The sequence below is a fragment of the Triturus cristatus genome, chromosome 5_1 (genome assembly GCF_964204655.1).
Source record: "Triturus cristatus chromosome 5_1, aTriCri1.1, whole genome shotgun sequence".
Lineage (NCBI taxonomy): Eukaryota > Metazoa > Chordata > Amphibia > Caudata > Salamandridae > Triturus > Triturus cristatus.
The window spans coordinates 21,267,293-21,277,410 of record NC_140587.1 but is presented as its reverse complement, the minus strand read 5'-3'; the positions used below and the strand labels follow the sequence as shown (position 1 = coordinate 21,277,410).

The 10,118-nt window shown below is 47.4% G+C and overlaps 1 pseudogene; it reads left to right on the top strand.

Moving 5' to 3' along the window:
* Window positions 1-1,352: 1,352 nt before the first annotated feature.
* LOC146829981 (vomeronasal type-2 receptor 26-like) overlaps window positions 1,353-10,118 on the top strand; it is a 50,852-nt pseudogene continuing 42,086 nt past the window's right edge.

Below are 10,118 nucleotides of genomic sequence, written 5' to 3'. Positions count from 1 at the left end.
TGCGTGGTTGGTGGGTGTCGGTGCTGCTCTCAGTATGGTTGGCCACCAGGAGTCGTCCCAGGTTAAGACGGGGTGGAGCCAAGGATGAGGACCTGCATCTTGTCCGAGTTTAGCTTCAGTCGGGTATTCTTCATCCACTCAGCGACAGCCTTCATTCCTTCGTGGGGGTTGGCTTTGGCTGTGAGGGGTTCCTTGGTGAGGGAGAGAATCAGCTGGGTGTCGTCGGCATAGGAGATGATGTTAAGGTCGTGCAGTCAGGCGACGTGGGTGAGCGGTGCCATTTAGATGTTGAACAGTGTCGGGCTGAGGGACGATTCTTTCTTAAATCTAGGCCCTAATTTACATTGATTTGGTGTAGGGCAGTCCAGTAAGTCACCTAATTGAGCTTCCCGAAAGTGAAAAGGCAAGAAGACATTTGTATTTATGCAATACAGTGCAATCTTGTCCTTTCCCTCTGCACTGAAGCCATTTCAGCAGCCTCGCACCGACACAGGGAACCTCACACCTTAGTTCAAGTTTGGCTGTGTTGTGGGCAGGATTGTTTTTAAGCAGGAAGGGACTCCTTGCTGCACAAAAACAATCCTGGTTGTCTTTTTCCTCTTTCTATTGTGTTCTGCAGAATGTAGCACACATGGAAATAGAAATAAACAAGGAAAAATACATTTATTTTCATAATTGCTATTTCCTGTGGAGACGTAATGTTTATGTGTACTACCAGGTTTACATGATCTTGTGAATCTGGGGCAGCATCAAAATCCATGGGTGTTGCATGAGAAAACCCACCTCATCGGCCATAAAAAGCCCACGGAGGGCAGAGTAAGGCAAATCAGCAATTTGTGCTGCCTTGATGTACTCCATATCTAAGAGGCCATTCAAAACACTGTGATCGCCTCATAGATACGAGTTTGGAATTTCCCCCACTGGAGCGTCACAGAGAGTGTGATGCAAAATAAAAGCACACTCTGGAACATGCTTATGTTTTCTTATAATGAGGTATGAAATTAAATTTGACTCATAAAAAATGCTTTGTTGCATAAAACCCATTGAAATATTAGTATATTTACCCCGAAAAATACATTTTTAAAACATATATATCTGAAGTTTCAACCAAACAATACAACATTAAATGGATAACACTTAATGATCTCCAAATCTTTGTAAAGCATACTCAAATCAATTAAAAAATCATGCAATTTAAAAAATGTATTTTACAGTTTTGTGCCTAAGCAGATGAGTCTACATGGACATAAGTGCTTGTGGTGAAAGAAGCATTGCGGGGTGGGAAGCAGCTGCCACTCAACAAATGTATCCCAGCTTCTTCTTTCTTTGACTTCACTTCACAGGCTCCTCGCTCTGTCTGCAGTGAGAGCTGTCTCCCAGGGTACCGCAAAGCTCCAAGAGAAGGGAAGCCAGTCTGCTGCTTCGACTGTGTGCCATGTGCAGATGGAGAGTTTTCCAACATGACCGGTATGCAAAAGATTGATGCCTTAAACACTCACAGTAAATAGATGTTCAATACTGGGGAAAATAGTTATGTGTCAGAAGATGACTAGTGACTGCAACACAAAACCTTAAAAGGAAATAAAACAGTTAGTATAGTATGTTAAACGTATTGTCTGCCACCGCAATTTATGTTATGTAAACTCACTTAGTTAGAAGGATAATGATATAACCATTACTAATCATAGTCACATCTAGAAAACAGTACAACATTAAACTACCAAATACAACAGATGTCATCATTTGTGATGATATGATGCACAAATAGAAGGGTGGAAAAGGGTTCCCTGGCACTTACTTGAGAATGATCACAGAATATTTAGACACAGACCAAGTAAATACGGTGAACATAAGGGAAGAATGTTCACCCAACATTAAAAAATTAGAGCCCCACTCGAGTTTCTATGTAAACCTACATGCGTCCATACGGCACACGCAAATTTGTAAATGCATCAGTAATAATGTAGTCTCCGATACATGTTGCTCCTTCAATCTTGTTCTTTACAAGCACTTTATTGTAAATTCCAAATGGTTCTTCACAGTAGTCAACACATGTTTCATCATGATCACAACTTCATCATGGCTACAGATACCAAACAGATAACAGCAAAGAATTGTCTATTCTCAAACAAGCTTATTTGTGCTAATATGATGTTGAACCTCCATCAGCTTGTGGCATGCTTCTTTACTCAAAACACTCCTGGTGGATTGAGTGTGATGTATAGTGTGGTAGATGTGATGTACTTTACTTGCAGGGTTGATGTTGTAAATGTCAGGAGTGTGGGACAATCCTTTACTCAGGGACCCACCATAAATTCCCCAGTGAAAAAACCTTATGCTATACTTGTCTCTTCACTTCCAGTAGCCTAACTACAAGATGTGTGAGATGTGCATTTCTGTTTCTTCTGTCACCCCTTCCTCAAGATTAAACACCGTGGGCATTGCTTATAAACTGATGTCTGAATCAGTGTTTTTAAATGCTTTACATGCGTGTCTCTGAAGTTAAGCCGACCTGCTCGCAGCCAAGCTACCAAGCATTGAGCATGGGAATGATTTTCTGAGACCTATTCTGGGCCCTAGACTGTGTTAGTGGCCTTATTGCCAGTGGTAGATATACCTTTACCACTACTAATAATCCACTTTCCAACAACGCTCCTCATCACATGCACTCCATCATCCCCCGGGGGCATAGGCAGGCATCCACTTCAGTACCAGTGATGACCAGAGCAAAGGTGCTAGTATTAGCAGTGCAGATGCAGAGGCTGGCCGCCAAGGAGCTGGAGGTGGTTACCATGCAGATATGTCTGGGTGCAGGTGGGTGAAACAAGGACAATGTGCCAGAGCACAGATGCACACACTCACAAAACGCACCCTGTTTGGTTGCTGTCCCCGCATATACACAGTGCTGGACTGTTGCACTATCTACTTCTTCTCCCGCACCATGAATGCTCCCCATGTGCCCATGCGTAATGTGTTGCACTATGTACGCCTCACTCTCCCTCTTGGATCTCTGGAGTTTGTACGTAAAACCGGGTGTAGCAGCTATGATATTCATTACCAAGCACTTTGAGTTCAGTTTTTTCATTTGCGTATCATTTCACACTTCTGCACTACATGCTGTCTTGGCCATAGCCTGCCACATTCCAACATATCATTCCACAGTGGTACCAGCCCTCTTGTATTAGCAACCTACCACTTTAAAGTGCCAAGAAGTGTGTGTGACATCTGTGTATTCTTTTGGGATGTACATGAACACATAAATGGTCGTTATTTTGCCATGGTCAAGGCGGGCCACTAGACTTCCATTCACACTTTGGCTGGGGTCTGTGTGATGTGGGGACTTGTGGCTTCATCAGCACTTTCCTCTGCTTTTAATTATCCTGGCTTTTTGTCACTGGTATTGGGTGGTGCGCTGGTACTGGGAGGTGCGGCCATTCCCCTGTTTTGCTATTCTCAGTGGCAAATCGCACCTAGGCGCTGTGTTCAGTCACTTTTGCCCTCTCTAGCTCCATCCTGTGTTTTGTTCTTTTGGTTTACATATGCAACACCAGCGCTGGTGAGATGGACTCCTGGTGCTTCACAACTATCAATCAATCAATCATGTGCTTGTTAAGCACGACTACTCACCCATAAGCGTCTCGCGGTGCTGGGGAGGAGGGGAGGTGCAGGTTCCAGTTTATCAAGGAGGAGGTCTATCGATGTTTTGAGGTTTCTCGTGAAGATGGGGAGTGATGTCGTCTTTCTGAGGTGGAGCGGTAGGGCGTTCCAGGCTCTTGCCGCAAGGAAGGAGCGGCCTCCCGATCTGGTCTTCCTGGTACGGGGGACCACGGCATAGGAAAGCTGGACTGATCGTAGGGTCCTTTGGGGTGCGTGGAATTCGAGTCGGCTGTTCAGGTATGCTGGTCTGGTGTTGTAGAGGGCTTTGTGTGCATGGGTGAGAATCTTGAAGGTGATTCTAGCCCCGATGGGGAGCCAGTGGAGTATGCGCATGTCCTGGGAGATGTGCCAGTGTCTTGGCAGGTTGAGGACCAGTCTTGCGGCGGCGTCCTGGATGTTTTGTATCTTGCTGGTGAGGTTTTTGTTTATCCCGGCATAGACTGCATTGCCGAAGTCCAGTCTGCCGGTAACGAGGGCGTGAGTGACGGTCTTTCTGTGCTTGAGGGGGAACAATTTGAAGGTCTTACGTAGGAGGCAGAGGGTGTAGAAGCAGGAGGATGCGACGGAGTCGATCTGGTGGTCCATTTTGAGTTCGGAGTCCAGGATGATTCCGAGTTTTCGTGTGTAGTCTGTGGGGGTGGGCGGGCTTCCGAGGGCGGGGTGGCCACCAGTTGTCGTTACAGGCCTTGGGTGTGGGCCCATGATGAGTACTTCTGTTATGTCAGTTTTAAGTTGCAGGCAGCTGCTTTTCATCCATTTGGCAACTGCTTCCATGCCTTCTTGAAAGTTGTGTTTGACTGCGTTGGGTTCGTTGAATAGGGAGAGGATGAGTTGAGTGTTGTCAGCATATGAAACAATGTTGAGTCCATGGGTTCTGACGATGGGGTTGAGTGGAGCCATGTAGACGCTGAATAGAGTGGGGCAGAGGGAGGATCCCTGGGAGTCTCCGCATGTCGTTGGTGTAGGGTCCAAGAGGAAAGGAGGGAGTCTGACCTGCTGCGTTCTACCGGAGAGGAAAGAGTGGATCCAGTCGAGGGCCTTGTCCTGGATCCCTGCATCCTGAAGTCTGCATGTTAGGGTGCGGTGAGAAACTGTGTCGAAGGCCACTGAGAGGTCAAGGAGGATGAGGGCTACTGTTTCTCCTCTGTCCAGGTGGGAACGGATGTCGTCTGTTGAGGCGAGGAGGGCAGTTTCTATATTGTGTTTTTTTCTGAAGCCGGATTGGGAGGAATCGAGGATGTTTTGCTCCTCGGTGAAGGTGGCGAGTTGACTGTTGATGGCTTTCTCAATGACTTTCGCTGGGAACGGGAGCAGGGAGATGGGTCTGTAGTTTTTGAGGTCTATGGGGTCCGTCGAGGGCTTCTTCAGGAGGGGGTTGATCTCGGCGTGATTCCAGTCGTTGAGGAAGGAGGCGTTTGCTAGGGAGTGGTTGATGGTGTGAAGAAGCATCAGTGCGATGGTGTTGGCAGCTCTGTTGAAGATGTGGTGGGGACAGGGGTCCGTGGCGGTTCCGGAGAGGATTGACTTCGTCGTCTTCAGTGTGACTTTGGTGATGAGGACTGTCCAGCTGTCAATAGTTGGCTTCAGGGTGTCGGGGGTGGCTGGTGAGGGATCAGTCCATCTCCTGAGGTTGGAAAGCCTGGTCTCATTGATGTGGTTGTGAACGGTCTGGGTCCCCACCCAAGACTCATTCATTGGCGTGCTTTTGCATTTTTGTAGTCAGGGACGGACTGGCATAGTGGGCAATGGGAGTTTTCCCGGTGAGCCGGAGGAATGGGGGTTGGTTTTGGACCTGTGCAGCCCTGTTTGGTACAGGAGGTGGTTTTACTTCAGTGCTATAATATCGGACCCTGTACCAAAAGCAGAAGTCTTTCCCGCCTTCCACGGCCCCTTTCAATTGCCAGGGCTGGTTTGCATTCCGAGTCCAACCCAGTCATTAGTAATGTAAGGTGTACAAACTATTGTTGTGAAGTAAACCAGTGTATTCTGCGTGTGCTATTGTATTTGTGTTTGTCCAACAATTCCAGTTTAGACATGGTCATATGCAAATAAGTCTTGACCCTGTGCCTCATGGGAACAGTCCAGCCCGAACTGCCAAGCCTGGACCGGAACAAGCATCCTAGGACCGGTTTCACCCCTCTTCAGCCAGGATAGCTTGATTCCAGTGACATAGTGAGCACAGGGCCCACGTCTGGGCATACTTGGCACACTTAGAGCGAGAAATAAAAAGACACACAATTAATGGACGGAATGCAGAACACATCAAAACATTCACCCCCAGTCAAGAGATCTGGGTTAAATCCATCATTCTGTTGCTCACCATGCCAATTCAGTTTAAACCTGGCCATATGCAAATCAGTCTTGACCCTGTGCCTCATGGCTTTTCAGTTCAGGCTGGACTGTTCCCATGAGGCACAGGGTCAGATTGATTTGCATTTGGCCATGTCTGAACTGGGGTGGCGGAGTGAGCTAAAGAATGATGATGGATAAGTTGACTGGGGGTGAGTGCTTGCAATGTTCTACAATCTGTCCATCATCCCCTTTGGTTTTGTTTTGTTCGCCCTTAGTTGGCAGGGTATGCCAAGACGTTGGCCCCTTGTGCACTTTGCCACTGGATTCAGGATAGCCTGGCTAATGAGGGTTATGAACCTGAAACCAATCCCAGGATGCTTGTTTCCGGTCCAGAGATGACATGGCTTGGCAGTTTGGACTGGACTGTTCCTATGAGGCACATGGTCAGACTGGTTTGCATATGGCCATATCTGAACTGGGGTGACAAAGTGAGTTAAAGAATGATAATGGATTAAACCCAGATCAGTTGACTGGGGGTGAGTGCTTGCAATGTGCAGCACTCCGTCCATCATCCCCTTTAGTTTTGCTTTGTTCACAATAAGTTGGCAGGGTATGCCCAGACATGGGTCCCTTGCTCACTTTGCCACTAGATTCAAGATAGCCAGGCTGTCGAGGGTTATGAACCCAAAACTGATTCCCGGATGCTTGTTTCCGGTTCAGGGAAGACATGGCTTGGCAGTTTGGGCTGGACTGTTCCCATGAGGCACAGGGTCAGACTGATTTGCATATGGCCATGTCTGAACTGGGGTGGCGGAGTGAGCTAAAGAATGATGATGGATTAAGCCCAGATCAGTTGACTGGGTGTGAGTGCTTGCAATGTTCAACACTCTGACCCTTATCCCCTTAGATTTTGCTTTGATTGCCCGCAGTTGGCAGGGTATGCCCAGACGTGGGTCCCTTGCTCACTTTGCCACTGGATCCAAGATAGCCTGGCTGATGAGGGTTATGAACCCGAAACCGGTCCAAGGATGCTTGTTTCCGGTCCAGGGAAGACATGGCTTGGCAGTTCAGGCTGGACTGTTCCCATGAGGCTCAGGGTCAGACTGATTTGCATATGGCTATGTCTCAATTGGGGTGGCGGAGTGAGCTAAAGAATGATAATGGATTAAACCGAGATCAGTTGACTTGGGGGTGAGTGCTTGCAATGTTCAACACTCAGTCCATCACCCCCTTTGGTTTTGCTTTGTTCGCCCTAAGTTGGCAGGGTATGCCCAGACGTGCGTACCTTGCTCACTTTGCCACTGGATTCAAGATAGCCTGGCTGATGAGGGTAATGAACCCGAAACCGGACCCAGGATGCTTGTTTCCGGTCCAGGGAGGACATGTCTTGGCAGTTCGGGCTGGACTGTTCCCATGAGGCACAGGGTCAGACTGATTTGCATATGGCTATGTCTGAACTGGGGTGGCGGAGTGAGCTAAAGAATGATGATGGATTAAACCCAGATCAGTTGACTGGGGGTGTGTGCTTGCAATGTTCAACACTCCGTCCATCATCCCCTTTGGTTTTGTTTTGTTCGCCCTTAGTTGGCAGGGTATGCCAAGACGTTGGCCCCTTGTGCACTTTGCCACTGGATTCAGGATAGCCTGGCTAATGAGGGTTATGAACCTGAAACCAATCCCAGGATGCTTGTTTCCGGTCCAGAGATGACATGGCTTGGCAGTTTGGACTGGACTGTTCCTATGAGGCACATGGTCAGACTGGTTTGCATATGGCCATATCTGAACTGGGGTGACAAAGTGAGTTAAAGAATGATAATGGATTAAACCCAGATCAGTTGACTGGGGGTGAGTGCTTGCAATGTGCAGCACTCCGTCCATCATCCCCTTTAGTTTTGCTTTGTTCACAATAAGTTGGCAGGGTATGCCCAGACATGGGTCCCTTGCTCACTTTGCCACTAGATTCAAGATAGCCAGGCTGTCGAGGGTTATGAACCCAAAACTGATTCCCGGATGCTTGTTTCCGGTTCAGGGAAGACATGGCTTGGCAGTTTGGGCTGGACTGTTCCCATGAGGCACAGGGTCAGACTGATTTGCATATGGCCATGTCTGAACTGGGGTGGCGGAGTGAGCTAAAGAATGATGATGGATTAAGCCCAGATCAGTTGACTGGGTGTGAGTGCTTGCAATGTTCAACACTCTGACCCTTATCCCCTTAGATTTTGCTTTGATTGCCCGCAGTTGGCAGGGTATGCCCAGACGTGGGTCCCTTGCTCACTTTGCCACTGAATCCAAGATAGCCTGGCTGATGAGGGTTATGAACCCGAAACCGGTCCAAGGATGCTTGTTTCCGGTCCAGGGAAGACATGGCTTGGCAGTTCAGGCTGGACTGTTCCCATGAGGCTCAGGGTCAGACTGATTTGCATATGGCTATGTCTCAATTGGGGTGGCGGAGTGAGCTAAAGAATGATAATGGATTAAACCGAGATCAGTTGACTTGGGGGTGAGTGCTTGCAATGTTCAACACTCAGTCCATCACCCCCTTTGGTTTTGCTTTGTTCGCCCTAAGTTGGCAGGGTATGCCCAGACGTGCGTACCTTGCTCACTTTGCCACTGGATTCAAGATAGCTTGGCTGATGAGGGTTATGAACCCGAAACCGGTCCCTGGATGCTTGTTTCCGGTCCAGGGAGGACATGTCTTGGCAGTTCGGGCTGGACTGTTCCCATGAGGCACAGGGTCAGACTGATTTGCATATGGCCATGTCTGAACTTTGGTGGCGGTGTGAGCTAAAGAATGATGATGGAATAAACCCAGATCAGTTGACTGAGGGTGAGTGCTTGCAATGTTCAACACTCTGTCCATCATCCCCTTTGATTTTGCATGTGTCTGAATAGCACAAACGGGGGGATATTGTGGGCAACCATTTCTTATTCCCATTTTGTGATAATCCATTGAGCACCTACAGTTGAGGCTCAAATGGGAACTGGAACTTTCACCCTCTTCCGATCTTTTAGAAGCATTAGGTCTCCTGGTCATACGTCATGAGTTTTGGTTTTGCTTCCGGTGACCGTCGTAACTATTGCAGCACTTCACCAGTCCTCTGAGCCGTTTCCATTATCAGGGGATCAGCCCAGGTAGGGTGAAAGGGAATGGTATCGGTCATGGCTCGTTCCAGACACAGTAGGCTAGGTGAGACTCATTCGGTCATGTAGGGGGTGGTTGGAAGGTTCTTCATTAGTAAGTGCAGGTAGGTATTAACAGCTAGTTATTAAACCACAACGTCTGGTCAAGTCTAAATAAACTAATCCTTGCTCAACCCATGGCAATTTTACTGATGAACTGTTTAAAGAATGAATTATCACCTGAACAGTAAACAAGAAAGACAAAACACACAATACAAAATTCAACACCAATTTATAAAACTAGAGAATATTTTAATCTTCAAAATGACACTAAAACAACACATTTCCAAGGTAGGGAACCTAGGATATAAATGTTTAAAGATTACATGTAAAAATGTGCTTTATAGCAGCTGAAGGAGAAAACCACCAGCTGTTGCTATTGGGTCATGCAGGACCCTGATTAAAGATAAACTTTCAGGCCACCCTCGATGGAGCGCGGATCGAATGTCATGAGCATTAGGGCCCGGTCAAGTTTTTACCTTCTGACATTGCCTTTTTATGTAGATTTTTATCTTGATGCCACACAATAGGCTTGAGCAAGCCATTGATCAATACAGCAGAGGTGGCCTGCTGTATTGAACAATATGAAATCCATCCACTTTAGAGCACCACCTGACCCATTCCCCTACCGACTCTTCAACCTTAAAAGTGACAAGATAAGTCACCGGCTGAACAAAATCCTCAATCCTTTCATCACCACAGTCACCTTTACTGATGCATGGAAACATGCAAAGGTCAGATACCTCCTCAAGACACCTTTGGCAAACCCCAACGATTTCCAAAACTACAGCTCCATCTTACTTCTCCCGTTTTCCAGGTAAAGTCCTGGAGAAGGCCATCAACCTCCAACTCACTGAACACTTGAAGAGAAACAACCTACTTCACTTCTCCCAATTGTGTTTCAGAGCCAGCCACAGCACTGAGACAGCCCTGATGACCCCAATTGATGACATCTGCACACTACTCGAAAGAGAAGAATCAGCTGTCCT